This window comes from Echiichthys vipera (genome assembly GCF_963691815.1).
Source record: "Echiichthys vipera genome assembly, chromosome: 10".
NCBI lineage: Eukaryota > Metazoa > Chordata > Actinopteri > Perciformes > Trachinidae > Echiichthys > Echiichthys vipera.
The window spans coordinates 19872585-19890935 of NC_139835.1; positions in this window are offsets into that span (position 1 = coordinate 19872585).

Genomic DNA, 18351 nt, shown 5'->3' on the forward strand with positions numbered 1-18351 from the left:
AATGAGTCCTTTCACACTGGGATGCAATTGATGCCTCCATGTTTGACTCCTCCAAGCCGTTCTACGATGACTTTATTTTGGAGGTCATCCGTCCGTTTCTCATTCTGCCACTGCAGCAGGATTAGGGAGTGTTCGCAGATGTTATTTTCTAGCTGTAGTTTAGAGAAAGAAAGTGTCCTTGTTCTTTGACACATTATTGTATAAACATGAAGCAGTGTAAGATTAGTAGAATAACAAAATAAGGTTGCCGAAGACATCCATATTTTGAAGAGCTGTCACATTCACATCACGTTTGTTTGTTGTAAGGTTTTATTCTTCTGACAACATAAGTTCAACTGAATGCAATGTGGTTTGACAGGGTTTGAGATGCCTCCCATCAAAAGTCAGCATAAATCATTGGGAGGAAAACATCTATTGTGTGATTCAGAAACCAGACAATTCATGTATCTTTACAGAACTAAAACATGCAAAAACACCACTTTGAAACGCAAAGCAAAATTGATTTTGGTTGATAGACATTGCTTTATTGCATAGGCTTTCAAATGCATAACAGTGAACCAAATTTCAAAGAAAGGTTATTTATTTTTTTCTTACTGTCATATCAGGTTCGGGAACATCTGCAAGCAGGATATCCTTGTTACTCCCTGAGGAAAAAAGATGAGCTGAGACCTTGGTGTAAGGACACACTAGAGAGACTACAGGTGTATTGGGTTCTCCTTAGAATATTTCTCCTTTCCGCCTTCTTTCTTTTGAGACCCAGAAACTGATATTAGCACTCTGTATTCGCTGGCTTTCCCAATAGGGAGACGAAACCAGCTTCAAGGTCTCCGATTCGGAGACGTTGTCTGAAGGAAAGGCAAAAAATAGTCCACCAGAATTGATTTTTTTAATGCCATGTCCATTAATGCCCAGACACAATTAGCATTCTTAAAAGCTGAATATTTGACCTCATCAGCTCAATGTTCCCACTAAGGGAATTAAAGCGATAATGGTACGGCGTAAAGGCTAAAGGTAGCCAATTGTGTGGCCTATATCTGCTCCATGCACCTCTCTTTGTTGATTAAATACAGTGGAAAATAGACATCATTTGGAGCACTTGCTTTTATAATTGGTTATCTGGCAATATTTAAGTTAAGACCACTTGAGAAATGGACACTAACTTTTGATAATATCAGCAAACAACTGTCCTAATCCTCTTCACTTCTGTGTCCTTCCCTCACTTCATTTCAAGTCACTTGCTGATGAGAGAAGTGGTATAAAGGGAGGAAAGGAAATGAGCAGCTGAAAAAACAAATTCAATCAACACTACATCTGCCAGCATGCGTGGGAGCACTTGATGACCCTTTCAGGAGGAGCTGGAGGAGGCTGCTGGGAAAAGGGACATTCTTGTTGCATTGGTACTCCTTGATCAGGATGAGTGAGGGATGACTAAATGCATAGAGACATGTTACAGTTTTCCAGCAGAGGGCACTCTCAACTTAGGAACCAGCACACTATGTTTGACTGACAATGATGAAATAGTCCCATGACTCCCCCATACTTCTTAAGAATATTTTCATCTGACTTGCATTAATATAAATGCAAGGTATGCTTTGCTTTGTTCAGAATATCAGTTTTCACAAGCTTAGAATACAATTAACAACAGTATAATTAATCTGCAGATCCAACAAAAGAGACAGAAATACATTCAACCACAGTCATTTTAACAAGGCATAGACAAGTCAATAAACACCTCTCTCATTTTTCACAGATCTGGGGAAAAAAAAAACTTTAAAAGAGAATTCACATTTGACCACTTTCAAGTCTGTGCCATCCCTGCAGCTACAAATTTCACACTCGTGGGTGTGCAAGAAGCATGCTTTTGAAGTTGAGATGATTCAGTTTCTCATTTAGCACTATTCTCTTTGGATTCAAATGAAACTCATTGGATAGCCAAATAAATCTGTTATTCACGTTGGGAGAAAGTGTTACCTCTCTCACTGATGTGTCGGCTCGATTATGTTTTCAGGTTGACGCTAACAAGGGCGAACGTGTCTGGAGAATAGGGACTGCCTGCCACTTTGCACTAGTTTTATCAGAGTGTGCGGAGTAAAGGGAATGATTATCGTCTTAGATTGTATAATTATGCTTTTGTTATTAATGACTCACATGACTCACAAGAAATGTAGCAAGTTATTGACTTGCTATAAACAAAAGTAACTAGGGAATAATCAATAGGCTTAGACGCTTCTTTCAAACGTGACCAGTATTTTACCCGTTAACGGAGGAGACTTTGGTAGAGTGAATGCTCTCTCAGTAATCCCTGTCTTATTTGCATTTCAATTCTTTTGCTTTTCTTAGCCTGGAAACTAATCCAACGCAGTCTGAATGTAGCCTAAATTTGCATCAACATTTTTCAAGTAATCTCAACATATAGATACCACTCTGTCTGCTATAATTCCATAACTTAGCTTATTGTATGTGACAGACAAATCTGAATGTCACATTATTCTTTAAGCATTTATGCAACACCCATACTACTACATGTCACAGAAAAATCCACTCCATAGACTTAATCGACTTTGAGTGCAAATGATTTCCCCTGGAGACTGAGGACAAATGAACCCCATCACAATTTTTCAGGATGATGGCACTAACTACTGCTGGATGTCTCTGTATCACTACCTCACAGGGCTGCTTCCTTTCTGACCCCTTCAGTGGCATTCAATAATGTGTCTGGATCCTTGCCTTTAAGATTCCAAACACACACACTCTGCTAAACCAACTGCTGCAGGGACACGGCTGATAGGGAGTGTTTGCATTCAGCACTTGTCTTTGCTGCTATTGATAGACCTTTATTAACTTAACCAAGTACGAGATTTTCCACTTGGTTCCTCGTTTATTATGGGATAAACCTTTTCACCTCAAGAGCACAGTGGATTTGACTGGATTTATATGATAAGTGTTGTATTCTTGGCACCTTAAAGAAAGAGAATGTTTGGGAAAGATGTAATGCACTATTACTGAAGCTACAGTTTCCCACAGAAATAAATATGACCATCTAACAAGGGCCACTGACATTCTATTAAAGCACTGACATTACAGAGCAGTGATGGTAAAGATTTCCATTTGTGTGCAAATCTGGCTTCTTATGATGATTTAGTTAACCTCTCAACGATCCAAGAGACTGTAGTGGGCTCCATTGGCACCAACCACAACATGCTTGCTAAATAAAGCTCAAATGTTACATAGCTAAATTTTGGTGTTTCACTGGCATTGGCATTTCCAAAGGGGTCTCTTGACCTCTTGCCTCAAGTCATGCCAACTTGATGCTAATCCCATGCAGATTGGGGCAAAAACATGTGTGATTTTGGTTTATTCTAAAAGGGTATATTTTATATCCCTAAACAGTCTTGGAATTGCATACATTGGGTATGACTGGAAAGCTGAGACTCTTGTGGATTCAATCAGCCCAATTGTACTCATGCGTGATGATGTTAGTCCCCATAGTAACCATTTTATTATTGTGAGACCATTTTTTTTCAACTTGGGCTCATTTTATAAAATGAGCTGTTGTGACCTCTCGGATAATCACAGCCTCATTAAACTTTACAACCACAAACTAGAGACCTAGGGCATGGCAGGAATGTAAGGCTTTCCTAAGTATATTGACACTAAGGTGTTTCTGAGCAGTTTCCATAACAGAAGTGCTCACCATCCAATCGTCCAAAAACACAATTCTTACAGAAATCTCCAAATATCAAAAGTTTTTGAAAGTCTTGATGTATTTTGGAGGGGTTTCTGACACTTTTAAAAAATACATTCTCAGGTGGTATTGAGCCAAATTGCTGCATGATCTTATTACACATATGTGAGTGTGGGAATCGTAATCGTAATTTTCTTATCCTATGTATACTTTCATAACTCGTTTCAATTCATTACATTTTATTTCTGATTTATCAGCTTGACACAGAGTGAGCATCATTTCAAAATTAACTTCAAGTCCCCAGCTTTCAGATTATGTATTCCACTTCTATGTGGCATAAATGTTGACCTTTTATCTACCACTGAACAACCCCTGTCCCCCACCCTTCATAAAAATGAGGGGGGTGAATGGTAAGAGGTCAATCTATGATAGCCATACAAACATTTGGCCCATGCAAGGATCCATCATGACAAGAACGCACATTAAAGAAAGAAGGTTTAATACAACCAATAGTAATAGTAAAAGTAATAATGATAATATACCCCTCAGTTCAAAAGTTCAATAGAAATAAACATTTGAGAAGGAGAAATTCCGGTAATTAGAGCATCATGTTGTTTTAATTAAAATCTCCTCGATCATACTGCAGGCTCTAGTTTTAGCAAGCTTGTAAAATACAAAGGTTTTTTGGGGAGTGGGTCGGGTGGGGATGTGGGTATTTCTGTGTTTTAAAGCTAATTAACAATGTCTCCACAATGTCCTCTATAATGCCCTCCCTTCCTGTGTGAGACAAGTTCAAGATTACACTTTTGCGTTGCATAACCGCATTGCTGTCCCTCCACCCTCATCATTTTATCACACAGATCATTAAAACTCAAAGCAGGATTGATGTTGGCTCACTAAACACAGTGGAAGTGTACAGCAGTCACTGTAATACAGATCCACCATGGAATTTATGAAGGGGTCTAGCCATTAAAACATACTGACATATCAGAAGGCATTTCAAGTGTCTGTTTAGGTTCATGGCATGATAATGCTACAACATGTCTTAAAATCATGATATCTAAGTTTCTCATTATATCAAATCCTAATTGTTTCTATTATTTAAAGCTGGTGTGTTTTCAGCAAAGCGGTTCTGTTTATTTGTGCACTGTAATTGCTTCTTTACAGTATATTGTATATTTCATTGTTGCTGATTGAGTCCGCCTTGGTGCTACACAAAGGGATTCACATGAAATGTTGGATGTATATTGGATGTTATGCAGGAGACAAGCGATAGAGTCAGGTGGCGCTGTAACTGCCTTCTTTATTAAAACAATAGTCTACAGTTTCTATGGGTGCACTATCCGTAACCTATGTTGTATTTCTGGCAGAGTAGCCACTTAAGGTATCTTTGCTGCCCCTGGTGGTTGATGCATGCATCGTTTCATACTGAACTATTGTACTCTGTCATCATAAGCACACTTGCTGCATTCAGTACCACAGTTGTCATCAAGTCAACCAGTACTGAAATCCTAGAAATAATAACTTTAAACTTGCTCCCTTTCATTCAGTAGTTGCAGGCAAAAACCAAAACTATGAGCTGAAAGACACCAAAACGCTCCATGGAGCTAAGTGGGACTGTCGAGTCTGGTGATATTTTTTTGTTAATTTGTCACAAGTTGCATTACATGTAAGCATTTGTCTATTTTTCATCTAAAAATTGAAATATTTGTTAATATAAGATATTGATTAGCGCAGCTTTAAAGTAATCTGGTGAAATTAAACAATTAAGCCACATAAGTGGGGACAAATGCATGTTTTACCCTCAAATTATCCTTACTTATAAACTGCAAAAGAAAAAATGGACATAGAGGCAAAGCATGTGTAGCTTTGAACACTGAAGGATACCTACAAGATGTTGCAAGCTTATTATGAGACTTTCAAATGAATAGATTAATCCATAGCTTACATGGATATTAATGGGTTCACATATTTTCTTTCAATTACTAGCACAAAAACTTTCAAGAACAGCTGAGTAATGGCATTGAAACTTCAGTCTGACACATATCAGGATTCAGGATGCTTACTCTGCAGGATGGGTGAAGATGAGAAAGAGCTGCAATGGACAGGAGTCTCAATTTTTGGTCTGGATCAGTGACATTGTTATTTTGGGCATATTTAGCTAAAGCTCGGTGCAATAGAACAGAGCAATTGCAGGGTTTTGAATTCATTTGTAAATATATTCAAGAACATTGAGTCATCATCACCTAAAATATACCAATGGCATGGAATACTGAAAGGGTCTGTTTATGTTTATACCCTGCCTCTTTCCTCTTTTACACTAGAAGTTCATCAAGCAAGCACACATTGATCTCCATGCACAATAATAACATGTCACTATATTTGATGTTGGCAGTTGAAATGAGGCTTTAGGACACAGCAGGGTTTTCTGTTTGACATGTTATACAGTATATGTGTGTTATTTTCAGTGTTACATAAGAGCAATACAACAAAGAAGTGATGCAGGAATTGCAACATCATGAACTGGGACAAACATCCCACCATAAAAGTTTACACATGCGTCCGTCTATTCAATGTAATCCGCTTCAGATTTGCAGGATCTCAAAGTATATATGAATTTATATATATATATTATATACTATTATTATACTACTATTAATTACAGATTCCACTCGTTATACATTCACTCAATTTATTCATCGCGGTAACTGTCCAATTTATATTAGTTTATTTCATATTTGATTCTTTATCTGAACTTGCATTACTTTGTGTTTAGATTCCCATTTGCTTGTTACGTGTGTGTGTGTGATCATCCTTTTCCTTCTTATACATATTTTATTAGCATTGTTGTAGGGAGCCTGAGACCCAAGATTTTCATTCCCTGCTTCCACAATTGCTGTGCTCATGATAAATAAAGACCTTGAAATGAAGTGTATTATCCTTTAATGGTGTTCCACAGAGTGATGCACAGCTAACCCCTGAACCTGAATTAAACGTGTCCGGATCCCTTGCTTTTAAGCACACTGAAACCATCTTCTTCTTAATGGGAGTACATATTTGAGTCTATAATTACACCCTAGTAATGCTGGCAGACTAATTTTAAGTGATGGGTTAACTATTGCGTAATGATTAATTACATTATCTCGCACACTCAGGGGTCAGGTAAACACAGAGACAGACACGCAAGCAGCTGACATGTACGCGCGCCCACACATACATACATTTGTAAATGGATTCTGTCCTTACTAGTCCTTACTACATTATGTCATCAAGAGTTATGCTGGGGAAGACAGTCGATGAAAGAACCGGAGAAATTTAAAATCTTTCCAATGTTCCAACTTCCTTTAATAAATAATTGATGAATTTTACAGTACATTCACATTGCCTTGACATTGCAAAAACATTATGCTCTGCTGCACATTACTGTAGAACATTTCCATGACTGTGACGATATGGGGGGTAGGGGGGGTTGTGTGAATTATGTGGTGTACTGTAATGGTGTTCATTTACAGTAGACTCAGTTAAATCAAATGTGAGTACTGTCTCACTGAGTAATATCCACCTCATGCCATTTTGACAGAAGTGGTGTGCAAGAGACATTTTTCTGTTCTACAGTAGGTGCCAAAGTGCTGCTATTGGACTGAGAGGAACATTTTTTTCAATGGATGCTCAACTATCAGAAGACCAAAGTGGACGGTAAATGAGTGGGTCTACCAAGCAGGAAAGGACAAATGTCAGAGCACACAACAAAATCATTGTCAGGAAGCTTCACATTTCAGAGATTGAAAACTAGGAGCTATTTTAATTTACCCAGAAATCTCAATGTCTTGTATTTCACATCTACAGTATATTCTTTTACATTCCCAGAAATAACAAACAAAAATCAATGATGCTCTCTATGAATGAAGGACATTTATTGTTGTCTTTCTCCCTCACTGTACTGTAATGTTCTAAGCCAACGTTCTACAACTGTCAAAACCACATATTTAATGGATTTGACTGTATGGCAACCCAAAGTGGTTGACCTCATTCCTGAGGATTGATGCATTATGGGACCTCCTGATCAGTAAAGGGGTTTAAATAATTTCTGTCTCCATGGCTTATTGCTTATCAACGTATCCTGCTGCTGATTAGGAGCCATTCCTGCTTTAATCCGGACAACTTAATTATACAGGAGATGTCAGACTGCAAAGGACGCTCTTATTTCGAGAGTGGTAAATCCAAGTGTGAATATTTGATGTTGCCATCGTCCTGTGCCATAGAAATTCAGTCTTCTGGGAAAAGAAGAAGGACATATACGGGGTAAATGTGATTTATGCATACATGCATGGAAAAAAATCTCATGTTCAAAGATTGATAATCTGAACTGAACTATACGGTATATACAGTCTAATGAAAAGTGTAAAACAATCATTTACAACTAAAGCATAATATATATATGTGCATATATGTTATATATTTTTATATAAGTCCATAAACAAATCCTACAAACATCACAGCAGGTGATGTTGCTGTACGAGCGAGAGCTTAGGTCGAATAATGTAATTAATTTGCTTCTGTCCTAATAGTGAAGTGTGAGCCCAAATGGTATAAGTTGCTATGGCAACCAATATTTTCCCCCCACTTTACTGTTTTCCTTTCAGTGGATGTTGCTTTGATCCGGTAGCCAGTGGCTAGGTGAGGAGTTTATCTGTGTTGTAACCAGTGGGAGGATCCTCCCTGTGGGCATAATAACCCATCAAGATTTCAATCAACACTCGGATTAAAGGGGAGGAAAACTGTTGTAACCTGTTTGTATGGGTTTATCATCTTCTAGAAATCAATTGCAATCTTTGAAAGGTCTGGAGTATTTCATTGCATCAAGTTCTTCTATCTCTTAAGACATGTTTTTTTGCAGGATTGTTGTGTTCAATTTGGGATTTTTGAATTAAAAGATACTATGAATATGCATGTAAACCTCCACACAAACGCAGGTGTTTTCAAATATGCAGGATATGTGATGAATTATTAACCAACATTGTGAAATCTAAAATAGTGTCTTTGAATAATTTATCTTACATTCTTGAATTTCACATTGCAAACCAGTATGGTGATTGATTTGATATTACACATTATTAAACAATTTTGTATTGATTTTAATATCACTTAAAATCTACTACATTTTCATCAGTTTGCTATGCAGAGGAGTCACATTTAACAGCTCTGTAGAAGTTCCTCTCCTCAGATACTCGGTGAGCTGAACCCATCTGCAGCAGGTGTCTGTGGTGTTACAAAATAAATCCAAATATTTTTTTTTCATGCTTTCCAGAGGGGCGATCACTTTGTTCACACCTGAGTGTGTTGCCGCAAGAATGTACTGTATTTTCAAGGGTCCTTGTAGAGAAGCACGTCTGTGTTTGCTGTGCTGTTAAGCTCCCGTTCTTCTGTAGCAATAAACACAAAAACAGACCTGCAACGAACTTGCCTTTCAGTCATTACACACAGTGAAGCTACTAGCTTGCTTTTTGTTTCATGAACATAGAAATAACTAATTTCATGTTCCAGTAATGGCCATCACAGTCACAGTGTTTCAACTAGCCTACTTGTAGAGATGATTTAATTTCTCTTCCATGTCACCATGGCTGAATGTTATGTTGAGTGATGGAGAGTGTCAGGCATGCAGTCACCTGAGTTGCTGTAGCTGATGTTGCAGTAGCAAATACAGCTGCGTTCAAGATTCATCAGGGATTGGCAGTGTTCTCTTTGGATGTGTCCTGAGCCAGTTTAGTGCTGGCCTCAGCTATATGACATTCTTTTTGTGTTTAGCACAGTACTTTTTATGTTAGTGAACTTGGATTTATATATATATATATTAAAACAAAGGTTTGAAAGACTTTGTGGTCCTGTGCTCTATCATGACAAAGTCACAGTCTATTTTTGATCACAGGTAACATTATCATTAAGCATTCATATTGTCTAAAGAATGCATGACAGAACAAGACAAAGCCTTGCTAACAGCTCTGTGGGGTTGTATATGGTCAGCAGCGTTTGAGCTACATAATACTAACAAGGCAACCCAATAGCACTTGTAACATGCTGACGTTTGTTCCAGTATTTAGTAATATAGCAAAAGTTAATGGACCACCAACATGATTGGAATCCTGAGGGGTGGCATTAATGTCTGTACCAAATTTGATGTCAATCCATTATAGTCTGGGAATCAGTAATGTATACATTCATGTGCCAATCCATCGAGTATGGATATTGAGATATTTTGCTGGCTAAGTAAAAGGTTTAACCTGCTACTCGCACTGCAGGAAAAGTCAGGGGATTGCTAAAATCATTGTCTTCTCTCTACAAAACTTGTGCAATCCTTCCAGTTGTTGATATATTTCAGTCTGGACCAAAATGGTGGACAACCACCCACCAAAAAACTGCCATGCGCTGAGCCACGCCACTAGGGGTTTGTTAACTGTCTTAAATGCAATATAAGCTTTAAAACGCATTGGCTCAGACCCCCAACAAGTTTGAACCCAAAAGCACGACACAAACATAGTCAGAGTCAAATAAAAGTTCTTGTTGGCTGATTTCAAAAATCAGACAAACTTACCCAGACAGAAACAAAGGCTGGGAAAGTAAGGCATATGCAAACAGGCAACAGCCGTTCTCAACCCATCTCGTCACATACGGCCTCTTTGTCAGGAACCCTTGCTGTCACTTGTCAACGTGCTTGGTCGCCCTGCATGTCAAACTGTGACACTCCACTACGGTCACTGCAGGGAACACTTGTGAATTCAATCAAAACAAAAGATCGTGGGTTGGGTTCAAATAAGTTTGTCACGTTACTACTACTGTGGTTGGGAGACACAGGACGTGCACGAGACACTGCGGCCGAAACAGTAGGCAGGGAGGTCAAGTGATGGAAATGGCTGGAAAGGGGTTGGATCTGAAATGATAGGGAGAGTTAGTATATTGTCAAGAAAACAGGACAAGCAAAATGAATGTTGAGATGGTTGGAGTTGTGACATGAAATCAAATTCACTTTTAAATATAATGTTGATTTAAACTTGTATGTCATTGGGAATGTGTCAGTGTAGATTAGGATTGATGCATTTAAAAATTCTGAATGATTTTTACTTCAAGGTCATATTTCAGATATTCTCGTGTATTCCCTGTCAAAATTACTTCTATCAACATATAATCTGCTATATATTTTCAGCTGACTATTATCAAATGTTCAACAAATGATCAGTTTAGGTCAGCTGTAGGCCTATGTTCGTTGATTTATAAGTACTGCAAAATTCACAATCACGTGGCTGGTATATTTATAAGATAAGATTTGTAGTTAAGACCAACCGGGTCCAAGTCAAGTCCAAGTCAGGACCACGTCAAGACCGAAATCCAGAGCAAATGATCCAGAATCAGCAGTCAGGGACCTAGCAAGTTCTCAATATCCGAGTCCAACAAGGAATGAGACCAAGACAAGTGCAAGACTTCAAAAACATGGACCTGAGTCCGGACTCGAGACCGTACTCAACACCGAATCCTGGGCTAGGCGCATAGAGGGTTTGGAGATTAAAAGTACTCGGTATGCTCAAAAGCTGCTATTTGTTGATTTATATTTCATCATGACATCTTTCAAATTATTCAAAAGGCTTAAGTTTTTGTTTGTAGAAAAGTGACACAATCCTTGTCAAAACTGGTGAAGTCTTTAAATGGTTGGCTGGGCAAATTTGACATGTCTTTTGGGAAATCTGGCAGTCAACCAACAATGGCCTGTCAATTATCCAGTCAACAGTGAACAACTGAAGTAGTGTCTTACATAAATTGCTATGAGCTTCATCAGTATTAACAGAGCTGACACATACTGGCAGTGGAACTTCTCAGTCTTTTGGCTTGTTAGGAGTTGTGTAGTTGCACGATACGCAACACAAATAAGAACTTGAAAGAAGTGTTTTGGTGCAATTGCCACCAGCCTGCAGTACACAGCTTGCAGAAAATAATGCTTCCCAGTGTAGTTAATGAGGAAAGATATGAATGGTCAAATGTAGCTAATGCTGAGGCATTGAGTTACCACTCTTTGAAGTGCTGCTTTTTGAATATTAATGATATTCATGACCTATTTGTTACTTCACTTTATGTAAATTTCTGATGGTCTCGTTGCCCTGATGCGTGGAGGATATGAAGATGCTGTTGGCACAATAGTGTAATTAATAAGGGAGTGTATGCATAAACTTTGTAACAAGAACCAAGGATTCGCCTTTAACACTGTATTCTCAGTTATTTTGGACGTCTGAACAATTGCGCAAATGAGCGTCAAAGTCAGGATCTCATTATGTTAAAACAAAAAAAAAACTCTGGGTGAAGATGTTTGGTTGACAGCTTGTATATGGCAGTGCTCCCTGGGGTTCAGAAGATGGTTACTCAACACCCCCACCTTGCCATCTGTCTGGATCCATTGTAGCTTGTTGTAAACCCCACAAGGATACTCACAGTGAAGAGAGACAGAAACAGGGAAAAGTGCTTTTGGAACCACAGCACAGGCTCAGCCTGTCACGAGAGCCGAGTACGACAAGAGAGTCTTGCTTCGCCTTGAACTATGTTCTGTTTAAAAAGTTATATTCAAGTTTAAATATAATAGTGTCTGAGTTGCCAACAACTAAACAGAGAGGAAAGTTTTTTTATTAGTGTTTGTAAACAATGCTGTGTGCATGAAGGTCTCCATATCAGTGTGAAACATGTGGTTATGCATAAATAGGGTGATCAATGAAACAGCAGTCACAGTGAAATTTACAGTGCAGCTATTATAGACAAGCGTCTCAAACTGCTGGGTGTTGTAAGTCCTGCCTGCCTGCAGCCTGTGTAAGTAATGGTGGCCAGTGGAAGGCTACACAGGGATAGGGATAAATATAGAAAAAATACAAAACCAGAAGAATAACTAGAAGGTATTTACATGATTCCAAGAGACAACTTTAAGAGAACATTGATTTAAGTGGACAGTAGCCTGTGTCTGACATATCGGGGTTTAAGGTTGCAGTTTTATAAAACATGTCCTGTGCGGTGAAGTTACGGAAGAAGATGCCAGAAGCATTTGCATGATGAGGGTCACAGCAGGTTCCCCTGTCACCCCCAAGTGTCTATTCTGCTGCAGTGTCCTTGAGCAAGATACCGAATCTTTATCAGCTCAGGAGGTGCCGCATCATTTATCTGACACTGTGCCAGGGCAAAAATAATGCATTTCCAAAAATAGATTAGCTTGTACAGTATATGATATTTGTGGTTTAGTTAGTTGTTTAGTTATCTTTAACATTACAAGACTCAAAGAAGAAAAAGAATAAGAAATGATACTGTATATACATAATATATATTTTCCCCAAAACTTTAAAGAAACAAATGTCTTGAAATTGACAAAATAATGTGTGAGTTCAGTTTCTCATTGCAACAGTACACAACAGATACAAACAATTTCACTTTTTAATTTGCATCTACAGCTACATGAGAGAAGGAAAGAAAGAATGCCTTTATTCATTCCACAAGGAGAAATTCAACTTTTTCACTCTGTTATCATAATATTCACGTTACACACACAGGCCCTACATTAATGGAGAGATGTCAGAGCGAGGGGGCTGCCAATGGATCGGTGCCCTGAGCAGTTGGGGGTTCGGTGCCTTGCTCAACAGCACAACGGCAGTGCAGTCCATTCTGCACAGAATAGTTGGTTTCGAAATCCAATCCTGAAGTAATAAGAAATGGCTCAGAAATCATTAGATTAACAGCTACAACTAATAATTAATATTCCCATTTTCAGAAAATAGGGACAAATGTGGATCAGTGTTTCCTGAAGCCCAAAACTACTCAAAATATATTAACATTTAAGAATCTGGATTCAGACAATTTGCCTTTTTATTTCTTGAAAATATGAAATAATTGTTGACAGTTGTTTGATGAACTAATTATTTTTTCAGCTCTAATAAAATTACTTTTCATTGCAATTCTGGAGTGTACATTTACACTTATAACACTTCACATTTGTCTATGCTTAGCTGATTCTTTACCTTTATTTGTCTTGTCCTTGTTCCTAGCTGTTTTGTCTATTAATATGTGTAAGTAATTTAAAGCAATGCGACTATGCTGAATCAAAGGCCTTGTATGTGTACTCATACTCACCAGTGAAGGTGACTCTGAATCTAAAATCCCCCACTATTAAGTTTAAACCAAAACCCTGTATGCATGTCAGCCCATTTGAGAGAATGTAGGACTGAAGTAATGCTACATGACTTCCTACAGGCCATTTAGTACAATATGGAATGACTCTTTTTAAATATGGCCCACAAAGAAATTCTCATTAGGAAGGGGATTAATAATCATAACACATCTATCCCACCTTAGAAAGGTATGATCAGATTAACTGCTACTTGTCAGAACAAACTGAACATTTGCAGGCGAGTGCTTAGCCGCCTTCCTCCAGCTGCCAGTTCAGTTTTATTAGATGCTCTGGAAAGTGGAGAAGGAAATGTGCAACAGTGCAGCAATAGCTGAATTTAAAGTCAGGCTGCCACCGTACATGCAATCTGTAATAGTCCCCGCACACATCATTGCACTTGATTCAAAAGCTTCACAGCCAAGTCAGATTTATGTTGGTGTGTGAAATTATGACACTTCTAAGAAATGATTGTAAAAAAAAAAAGAATAAATTGTTTTAGCTGTGAAATTATGTTTTCAATTTAAAAAACAGTAAGGTTGTAATCCCCAGATGTCAAACTTAAACCTTCAAACTTTCACCACAGTTTTGTTCAGTTCAGAGTCTTGAGTATACCATTATCGTTCTGTCAGGGAGAGTGAGATTTGTGTCTCTCCCTCTCTCGACTGAATGAGGAAACACAAACATGGCCCTTTCAGGTCACATCTTTTTCAAATCAGGAGGAGACACTGCCATAGTGGATTGCCCTGGTGTGCTGCATTTATAAATACACCCACCAGACAAGAAACAGATTTTGTGTGTTGGTGTAAAGGCACATTTGAAAAAATATTCACAAATGGGGTATGTTGTCCATCGAAGCCCCTCTGTTGGCACTATGAATTACAGGCTAAAGCGTGCCAGTCGATCTGTTATTGCAGTTATAGTGACACTTCAGGCCAAGATATAGAGAAGGTCGGACATGCCCTTGATGTGCTGAAAAGCCATGAGGAAAATGGGTTGATAAAAAGAGGGTGGATATCAGGCTTGGACAGAGGTTAATGCAAGATGAGCGACTGCGGGGCAGCGTACGAGCTGCACAGTGTGCCTTAGTGACTGAAGAAGGGACCGCATGATATTCAGAGTAAATCATTTCTGAATTGGGGAATATTTTTAATTGTCTGGATACTGGCAGGAAATCTCAGAGAATGATTATGCAAACAGCCAACAGTCTGACATTGTAATACAGAGAGCTCAAAGCCTCTTATAAACAGCAGTTCACTGTATTAACAACACAACATGTTATTTCAAGTTTTTTGCCAAAGCATTTATTTTTTCTTGATGTGAAATATCATTCTCATGTTTAGTGTAGAGTACCATAAATGGGAGGATGAAGAGGGATTTTGTCACTTCTTTCAGGTTGGCAGCCATAAGCCTGGATAAGCCCTCATAAATATTAGTGAGTCTCACGCATACTGTTTCCACTTGTTACAAATATACTGGCAAAGTTTAGCACATCCCAAATCTAAATCCCCTTCTCTGGGTTTTGTAAAAGGCAGCAGCATGAAATTTCTCTTCAAATAAATGAAGAACGATGGACCTTGCTCTGTCTCTGACATACACATAAACAAGCATGCCGGACACAAATGGATGTCCGTTTATGTTCAAGGTGTAATGCATCAATTATTACTGAAGCCATTTGCCTTGCTGGTGAGTTGTATGAAGGATTTTGAAACAAAAATGTTGAAAGACAAAAAAAAAAGAGGATAAATGTATTGCCACATTGGTTGGCTGAAGTCCTTGAGGCAAGCATGAATAGACTCTGAGTCAATAATTTATGCACCCAGACACACATATTCAAACAAACACACATGCAAAGTGAGAAGGAGAAAAACAGAGCCTTGCTGAACAGGGAAAAGAAGACTGAAAAAGGCTTCAGGGACAGAAACACGGTCGGAGACTGAACAACTGGAAGACATACTGTATGTATGTCGCCAGATGTGAGATTCTGAACTCCACTATGAAAGAAATAAAGACATTTCAAGAAATGGTTTGACTGGGTGATATTTCTACTGTGTTTGCTTGCCTGATGTAAGCAGATAGTAAAGGTTTTTTTCCCTTTGGTAAATGCTTACAGTCATATGCTGTCTTCACACTGCCTGACACATCTCTTCAAGCTTACATAATGCAGATCTGCCCTAATTTCCCTCTCCCTTGCAGAATTGGGGTCTTCAAGCAGCTTAGCAACATAACACCATTAATCTGACAAACAGATTGAGTCAAAGGTGATCTACTGCGGTTTGTTGTTTAATTAAAATGACATTATTAAATGACATTTTTAAACACAGATCCTGTGTTTGTCAGTCACGGCAAAATGCAATGCATGGCAACATATTCCAGGCGAGTCAGCTTTAGTCTCTCATTTAGGCTACAATGTGTACAATTTGCATTGTATGCACTACATACAGTAATTACATAAATGTCAAAGACTTGAGTTACAAATAAGCTCACAGTCTGTGTCAGCATTGTTCCTCTCGCTCTAGAATTGTTTTTCTGTGTCAGGTAATTGGATGTTTCCATGGATACTGCTATGTCGGCTAAGGGTATAGTTTTATATCGCACAGTTACAGTTAGGTCACATATCCTTATTCCAGCTTTATGCAACCCACAAATGACACAACGTATTCATCCTTTGTTGCTATGAGATGCCGAGAACATACATTTTGAATACAAAAGTCTACAAGAGACACTACTGTGGTAAAATACATTTTGTAATATTGCCTGAGGCCTGTTCTACTATTTGTGCAGCTGTTTGAACACTTTAGGCATCAGATAATGATTTAATTTATACATGGGAGAATTGATCATTTGAGATTTTAGTCAAAATGTCTTTGGGTGGTACTGAGCAGAACTAAGACACCATACAGTATAACTATGCCATCTCGATGATGAATATGTGCAACACAGCCCTTTTCATTATTTCCCATTTGCCTAATTGAAACCATGACAATGGCTTGATCTGAACATTTGAATTGAATATTGTAATGTCAGTAATGTTCGGAAAAATGCCATTGGGATTTTGTGCAGTATTTTCAAAACTGTCCTCCATGTGCACTATGATATTTACATCACACACCATGGTCTAGAGGGTGAAGGGAACACAGAAAAACTGGTATACCAAATGAATGCATATCTTTTATTCATCAGCTATCAACTAAAGAAACAGCACACTGTAGATATATTTACCCCACATATTCCTAGTTGTACTGTGTTTTTGCAAGAAGAGACCAGGGTTTTGCTTTTCAGAGCAGTTGCAAGTATGCATGGAAATGCTGATGAAGTGTTCTATTTACAAATCAGAGCTTGACACAGAAATCCACTGTTTCATATGAAAACCAAACTAAAGAAAGAAAAAAAACAAAAAACAAATGTGAAAGTTAGACTGAGAATAAGACACTTACTGTATGTCCTCTTCTTTGCAAATGAAACATTTGCACATAGTACAGTCACATTTCAATTATTATTTTTCATTTATTTTTCATTTTTTTGGATTATCAGTATTTGTAGTACATATGACAAATATCGGCATTTGCTCATTGATTACAAAAAGCGATTACAAATGTCAGTTATATACAGTAAAAACTGTGTTCCATACACAATTGACAGATTCCCAATTTCATTGGCAAAATCAAATCAAATCAAAATGAATTGAAAAAGTTCTTCTTCTTTTTTGTGATGTGCTATTTTCTCATGTGTTGCATAAGTTTGGTTGCACAATATTTACCACATATTAGAAAAAAAGATTCTTTTGAGAACTGAAACGATTCACTAAATACCGGCCACTGCTCACAATAAAAACATTTTGTGTGTACCTGTCTATGCAGGTTTACAGTGTTTCACCACTTACTTCACAGCAATATACTGATAAAAAAAATACTACATGTAACTTTGTACAAAAATGTGCAGGTTTACAGCATGCTGCACTGTGTCCATTTCCTGTAATTTGTTCTGATAACATTACCAAAGAGCTGACACAGTGCAAGTGGCTAAATAATCACAAAATGACTCTGAGCATGTGAAAAGCAACAAACCGAGATACTTGATGAACAGCATGACTAATGCTGCAGTGTAATACATGGTGGCATGCAGACAGGGTCCAGATACACCATGTCCTCTAATTAACTGAGGGAAGATGACAGGTCCGGTGCATAATACTGCATATGATGTGAATTTACTCTGTGTATTAAACTCTCAGGGGAAATCAGATTTCTGGGCTTATACACAATTGACCCAGAAATTGGTTTGACTGCATCATGACTGGATGATGCACTTAGATTCCTTCAGAGCATAGAACATTGTATGCATAAAAATGACTTCATCCATTCAAGCATTCATTTCCTGGGCTCGTCATCCCAGTAGCTAAAGCTCTTGCAGACCTTTACACATTTGTTACACTCCACATCAATCCCTCCTTACAAAGAGATTAACAGAGACTGCCAATTACAGTCAA